The 6,913-nt window shown below is 37.6% G+C and overlaps 1 long non-coding RNA gene across 1 annotated transcript in view; it reads left to right on the top strand.

Annotated features, from left to right (window-relative positions):
- The window catches only part of LOC128250754 (uncharacterized), a 296,412-nt gene that overhangs the window by 121,282 nt on the left and 168,217 nt on the right, over nt 1-6,913 (top strand). Inside the window, exon 2 of the long non-coding RNA XR_008266739.1 lies at nt 5,375-5,458. This is a non-coding gene — a long non-coding RNA (uncharacterized LOC128250754). The remainder of the gene's footprint in view (nt 1-5,374; nt 5,459-6,913) is intronic.

The raw sequence follows: 6,913 nt of genomic DNA on the forward strand, positions 1-6,913 counted from the left end.
ATATATATATATATATATACAGGGGGCGATGAATAAACTGTCGTCTAAAATTACGCAAAAAATGAAAATAATGATATCTCATTTTAACAGACATATTTACCAAAATTACATAAAAATATCTTGAAATACTAAAGAGGAAATTTATCCAATAAAACTCCATTGGCTTCAACCACAGCCTCTAGATGACTTCAGAATCTCCTGCAACATTTTTGGACAATCTCCTTGTTTAAGTTGGTGAATTCTGCCTTAATCCTTGCCTTCTGTTCATATTTGGTGTTATAAGGAGTTTTGTTGGTCCCTTGCTCAAATGCACCACACATAATAATCAAAGGGGTTGTAATCTGGGGAGTTAAGTGGCCAGATCTTAGGGGCGATGTGGTCACAGAAATTGTCTGATAGCCATGACTGGGTACTCCTGCTGTTGTGGCATGGTGCAGAGTCCTGTTGCCAGACATAGGGTCTTTCAGCAGTTACCCTTTTGACCCAAGGCAGCACTACCTTGATGTAGGCTTCCGTGTGGAGTCTGAGGTTGTGTGGGAAGATGAATGGAGGCATAATGTCACCATCACTAGTGATCACTCCAAACACCATGATGTTGACCAGATGTTTGATTTTTATCACTGTATGTGTATGTGTATTTGTCCCTCCTCCACCACTTGACACCATATATGGGTTTGTTTATTTCATACCGTATGTTGGATATATAATATAATGAAGCAGGGGGAAAGTAAGTATTTACACGACATACTATTATTATTATTACATGAGACTCACGCTTTTAATCACAGCTTACAGTGAACTGCTACCAACCCGAACTGTCAATTGCTCACAGTCCTTTACTTTATAATGAGTCAGTCCACCTTTTAGTCACTTGAGGGGTGGTCAGAATCCTTCCACAACAGTTTACATCCCCATAGCTTAGTGGTTCAGCAAAAGAGACCAAAATAACGACTTTAAAAAACAAAATAAGAAATGGAGGTGATTTGCTTGACTAAACACTGCAAGGCAATGCTCCAGCATGAACTAAGTTCAGTGGCTGAAAGTAGCAAAAGATAGATTCAGAATTTGTTTATCAACATAACCATCATCTTCAATTTTGTTTTTCTTTGCATTTTTACTGTATAAGTAGCTGATACTCTATTGCCCATATTTTTGCTTATCTCTACAAACTTAATGTTATGGATTACAGATACAAGCACAGGAGTGGCTGTGTGGTAAGTTGCTTGCTTACCAACCACATGGTTCCGGGTTCAGTCTCACTGCGTGGCACCTTGGGCAGGTGTCTTCTACTATAGCCTCGGGTTGACCAAAGCCTTGTGAGTGGATTTGGTAGACCGAAACTGAAAGAAGCTTGTCGTATATATGTATATATATATATATGTGTGTGTGTGTGTATATGTTTGTGTGTCTGTGTTTGTCCCCCTAACATCGCTTGACAACCGATGGTGGTGTGTTTACGTCCCCATGACTTAGCGGTTCGGTAAAAGAGACCGATAGAATAAGTACTAGGCTTCCAAAGAATAAGTCCTAGGGTCAATTTGCTCGACTAAAGGTGGTGCTCCAGCATGGCTGCAGTCAAATGACTGAAACAAGTAAAAGAGTAAAAGTGTACAGCTTTATTAAACCAAATGACCCATCCATTTGAGCTGGGATGAAAAAGTATAATTTTATTCATAAAGCATTATTTAACTTATGCCTATAGAATAAGACACTTATACAAGATGTTGCAGAGTAGGATTGAACCTGGAATCATGTAGATAAAGGAGCTAGTTTCAGCACCACACAGTTACACTTGTTTACCATTAACCTTTCATCTTGGATTCTTCAGTTCATGAATAAGTCTTGTCGCAGGTCAGAATATTGATTTGAGTTTATTTTGATCTATAGCCTGTATTGCCAAATGGCTTTTGCTATCGCCCTCTATCTCATTTGTCCTTGTTGTTGCTTAGATCCAGGTCGACCTTACTTGAACAGACATATCACCAAAAGGTTTTTCCCCCACTATGAACCATCATCATCATCATCATCATCGTTTAACGTCCGCTTTCCATGCTAGCATGGGTTGGACGATTTGACTGAGGACTGGTGAAACCGGATGGCAACACCAGGCTCCAATCTAATTTGGCAGAGTTTCTACAGCTGGATGCCCTTCCTAACGCCAACCACTCAGAGAGTGTAGTGGGTGCTTTTATGTGTCACCCACACGAAAACGGCCACGCTCGAAATGGTGTCTTTTATGTACCACCCGCACAAGCCAGTTCAGGGGCACTGGCAACGATCTCACTCGAAAATCCTACGGAAGCCAGTCAGGCGGTACTGGCAATGGCCACGCTCAAAATGGTGCATCTCATGTGCCACCCGCACAAGAGCCAGTCCAGGGGCACTGGCAACGATCTTACATGGCTTGCCGGGTCTTCTCACGCACACTCGTCTTTTATTTTTATTCGCTTATCAAACACATTCTCTTTGCTTTTTAAAGAGAGGGTAGCATGTAATTTGAAGAAGATTGCTACCAGATCAAGTGACAGCTTGGAAGTTCCCCTCATTATTCTCATTGTCGTAGGTGTTGTTGTCATATTAAATGCTCTGAAATTTGCTGGCAAGATTGGTTGTATGTGTGCGTGTATACGTGGGTGTGTGTATGTGCGTGTTTTAATTTTTGATGTGATTTAAGTGTTTTCAGTTTTGATGTAGTAGGATTTGCCATCTTCTGTCATGTGCATTTGATTCTAAACCATTTTAAAAACTGAATAAATAATTCATCACAGTGATGGTGGTGGTGAGAATATAACCCTCAAAACATTCTTGACATTTGTGTGTGTGTGACAGATTGCTGAAGAAAATCAGTTACTATACCTATCCTCCACATTGCTGTGCACTGTGCCCCCACCCGAAAAGCCCAACAAAAGACACAAAAACCAAAAAAATAATCAGGGAAGCAAATACCACACACATATCAAATAGCTTCTTTTGAAAAACAAATCTGATCTGGAAGAATCTCAGGTACAAGTGATATTCCTATTTTTATAAGATACTTTAACATGCTATAATCATGACATTATGACAAAGAACAGTAGAGAGAGAGGAGGGAGAGAAAGAGATAGATGTATATATATAGAGAGAAAACTAAATGAGAGTTCATTTTGCCTCATTATCATGAACACAAGCATGTGGCTAAGAAGTATACTTTGCAATGCTTTCAGTTTGCAGGTACAATCCCATTACTGTGTGTAGTCCCTTTGCGCCTGTGTCTTCTACCATAACCTTGAGGAAACTCATCCCTTGTAAGTGAAATTAGATTGATGGAAACTGTAGAAGCTTCTCTGTTACACCGTGTCTCTTCTTAGATGTTAGACATAATCCTTTACCTGATTTAACACTCCCACATAGCACCACCACCACCACCACCACCATTAACATTCAGTCCTTGGGTGACTTTTGCATAGGTCACTCTGTGGAAGACTCTAACTCCTGGTTCTCTCATTTTTTCCCTGCAGTCCTGGACTTGCAGATGTTCTGGCTGAGCATCACAAACGTTAATCTCTCCAGTCTTATATGGCAAGAAGACTTACTGCACTTGGAACAAGTTACAGAGTACAATGATGCTTAAATATTATTACCATCATTGATTTGAGAGAATTAGTAAAGAATTGAACAGAATCCATTGCAGTATTTCATCGTCGTCTTTTATGATCTGAGTTCAAACACTCTCCTAGAGCTAATAAAAGAAACTAGCAGTTAGGTGATCTAATATTGATCTAATACTCTATCTCTCTCTGTGCCTATCTGTCTACGTCTCTCTCTCTCTCTCTCTCTCTCTCAAAGTTAGTGGTCATGAAATTATGATAGAAAATATTTTTATTGCCTTTATTATTCACGAGCTGAGAAATGCTTCAAAATTTTCTTATCTTACATCAAAAACAATTTATATGCATTTTTGAAAATGTGCATATTACATAAACCATAACTATATTTACAGATCTTGGAACTGCTATTTTCTGAAATGTGTCTTTGTCTTGTAGATTATTTGCCAATGACTTTACAGAAATGCTTGTATACCATAGCATTTGTATCAATTTCAATTCTTCTTCTTCTTTCACTACTACTACTACTACTACTACTAAGGTGGTGGGTTGGTAGAATCATTAGCAATCTGGACAAAATTGCTTAGCAAACATTTCTTCCACATTTCTGTTCTGGGTTCAAATTCCACTGAGTTCGACTTGACTTTTCATCCTTGGGGATGGGGGTGGGTTCAGTAATAAAATTTGGTACAAGTTGAGCACTGAATTTGATGTAACCAACTTATCCTCTCCCCTAAAATGCTGGCCTTGTGCCAAAATTTGAAACCATTATTTTTATCATTGCTAAGGCAGTAAGCTGGCAGAATCATTAGCAGCACTTCTTTTTACATTCTGAGTTCAAATTCTACTGATGTCTAGTGGCTATGGTGATGGTATTATATGACTGTCATAGCTGAAAATGTTGAGAGAACTTTTTCTCTTGGATCATGCTGTTAACTGTTTCTTCATATGCTGCTTAAAGAGGAATGTAAGGTTGGACTGTGAGGTGCTGTCCTCTGGTGAATTTCATGAAAGTTAGGTGAGAGTTTTGAGATTGGCATGGCTAAATTGGTCCACTGTAACCATACAGCTGTGGGCTTCTTCAAGAACTGGGAGAGAGCATTTACTTAGGTGTGTCACTATAATCTAGAGTTTTGTGAAGAGTATCAATTTATTACATTCTGAGTCTGAATTTTACCAGTGCCTAGCGGCTATGGTGGCTATGATGGACATAGCTGAAAATTTTGAGAGAATTTTTCCTCTTGGATAAAGCTGTCAGCTGTTTCTGTATATGCCACTTGAAGAAGAATTTGAGGTTGGACTGTGAGGTGCTGAACTCTGGCGAATTCCATGAAAATTAGGTGACAGTTGTGAAATTGACATGGCAAAATTGGTTCACTGCAACCGTGTAGCTGTGGGCTGGCAGCAAGAACTGGGAAGGGGCATTTATTTTAATGCATCACCGTAATTTGGAGTTTTGCAAGGAATATCCTGAATTAGCAGATGTAGGTGATTGTCCTCTGCTTCCACCAATTATTTTTATTCTTTCTTGTTGGTATTTACTATTTTTTCAAATCACAGTTCATTATTGTTATCGTTGATTTTGATATTGCTTGGGTATGATATGAATTTTGGCTATTATTTCTTGCTGACAGATCAATCGTATAAAAGATCCGCTCTGTTGGATTATATTTATTGTGTTTTTGTTTATTTTTGAATTTCAATTTAAATTCAAATTTCAATTTCACTTAAATTTTTTAAAATCAATTTCACCCTCTTCACCCTGTCTTCTTTGTTTTTATTAATTTCAGTTTTTTTTGAAATCTCAAACCAAAAGAGAATTAAAAAAAAAAATTGGTGAAAATAAGCTTCAATCAAAATTCTACCAATCACGGGTAAGTTTCAATTTTTCTAATTCCCATAGATAATATGATGTTATATTTTTAATACAAAAAAATAATAAATTCTACTTGTCTTTTTACTGTCTGCCACATAATGTCAAAAAAGAGAAAAACTTATTATGTTAATGTAATAATCTTTTATTGTTGTTGTTGAATTATTATAACTGCAGTTTTTGAGGTATTTGGTGGGGAGTGTAAGCTGTTAACAAGCAAGTTTGTTGTTTTTGCTGGCAATTACATGTCACAAAAGAACCAAATGATATTTGTTGGGGTCCCTGGTGATTTCAGTAACTGGGCCTTGTGATTACTGGCTTTGATGTTGTGAGTGTTTGGGATTACTTCAAGAATTTTTAGAAAGGAGCACCAGTGTCCCTGGTGCAATGTTTAATTGAAAGACTATGCATGTCTCGATTTCTTTCTTTTTCTTTTCCTTTTTTTTTTTATATTTGCTATTCTGAGGCTCATATTTATAAGAATTCAGAAATGTATTTCCCAAAGAAAACTTCTTACTCATATGTAAATCAAAATATTTTTTATTTAGACTATAAATGAAAAGAAACAATTGTTTTTTTTATTTAGAAAATAAATGAAAACATTTGGTACATTTTCTGTTATTGACAGCCAAATTTTTATTTACTTAAAAAGTAATGTGTCAAGTCCTAGGACTCATAGGGCTGGTTACCTGGCTTCCACAGCATATAAGTGACCAAAACCATAGCTTCTCCTCATTGAATAGGATACCATCCTATTGCAAGGTTACACATTTACAGGTGAATGGACTGGAGCAATATGAAATTTTCTTGCCTTCTCTTCTTGCTCACTTTTCCTTTCACTGTGTCCCTTTCATTTTTTCTCGCCCCTCCTTAATTCTTTTGTCCTTCTGCCTCTACCTCTCTCTCTTCTCTTCCCATGTGACCGACGTTCGGCCAAGCCTAACCTTTCTTTGTTGACCAGCTGTTGTCCGTGCAACATCGATATTCCTCCCTGTACCTTTGAAATCTTGTATCTCTGCCATAAGGCTTTATTTCCACACACGCCAGCTTAATTTAATTCGTCCTTAGTCAAAAGACACCTGTTGTTATGTCCTGTTATTATTTTTATTGTCTTTGTGTAACATTGTCCATTTTTTTCCGTCCTTGTTTTTGTATACATTTGCTGCTTTCTTCCAAGGAATCTAATGCTCTAAGCTTAGCTTTTCCTTGGGGCTGGCCAGATTGGAGCAATCTCAAGTATAACCAGCCGAAATTGCATAGATAATATGGAACTCGACTGAGGAAAGAAAACTCCGAATGACCTCTCCTTGTTTTCTTTGTATCGTCTATCTGGATGTTTTGTTGTCCCTTTCTTGTATCACCTAACTGTCTGGATGTTTTGCATTCTTCTCCCATTTTGTATTATTTATATATATATATATATTTACACACACACACACATATATACACACACATC

This window comes from Octopus bimaculoides, chromosome 25 (genome assembly GCF_001194135.2).
Source record: "Octopus bimaculoides isolate UCB-OBI-ISO-001 chromosome 25, ASM119413v2, whole genome shotgun sequence".
Classification (NCBI taxonomy): domain Eukaryota; kingdom Metazoa; phylum Mollusca; class Cephalopoda; order Octopoda; family Octopodidae; genus Octopus; species Octopus bimaculoides.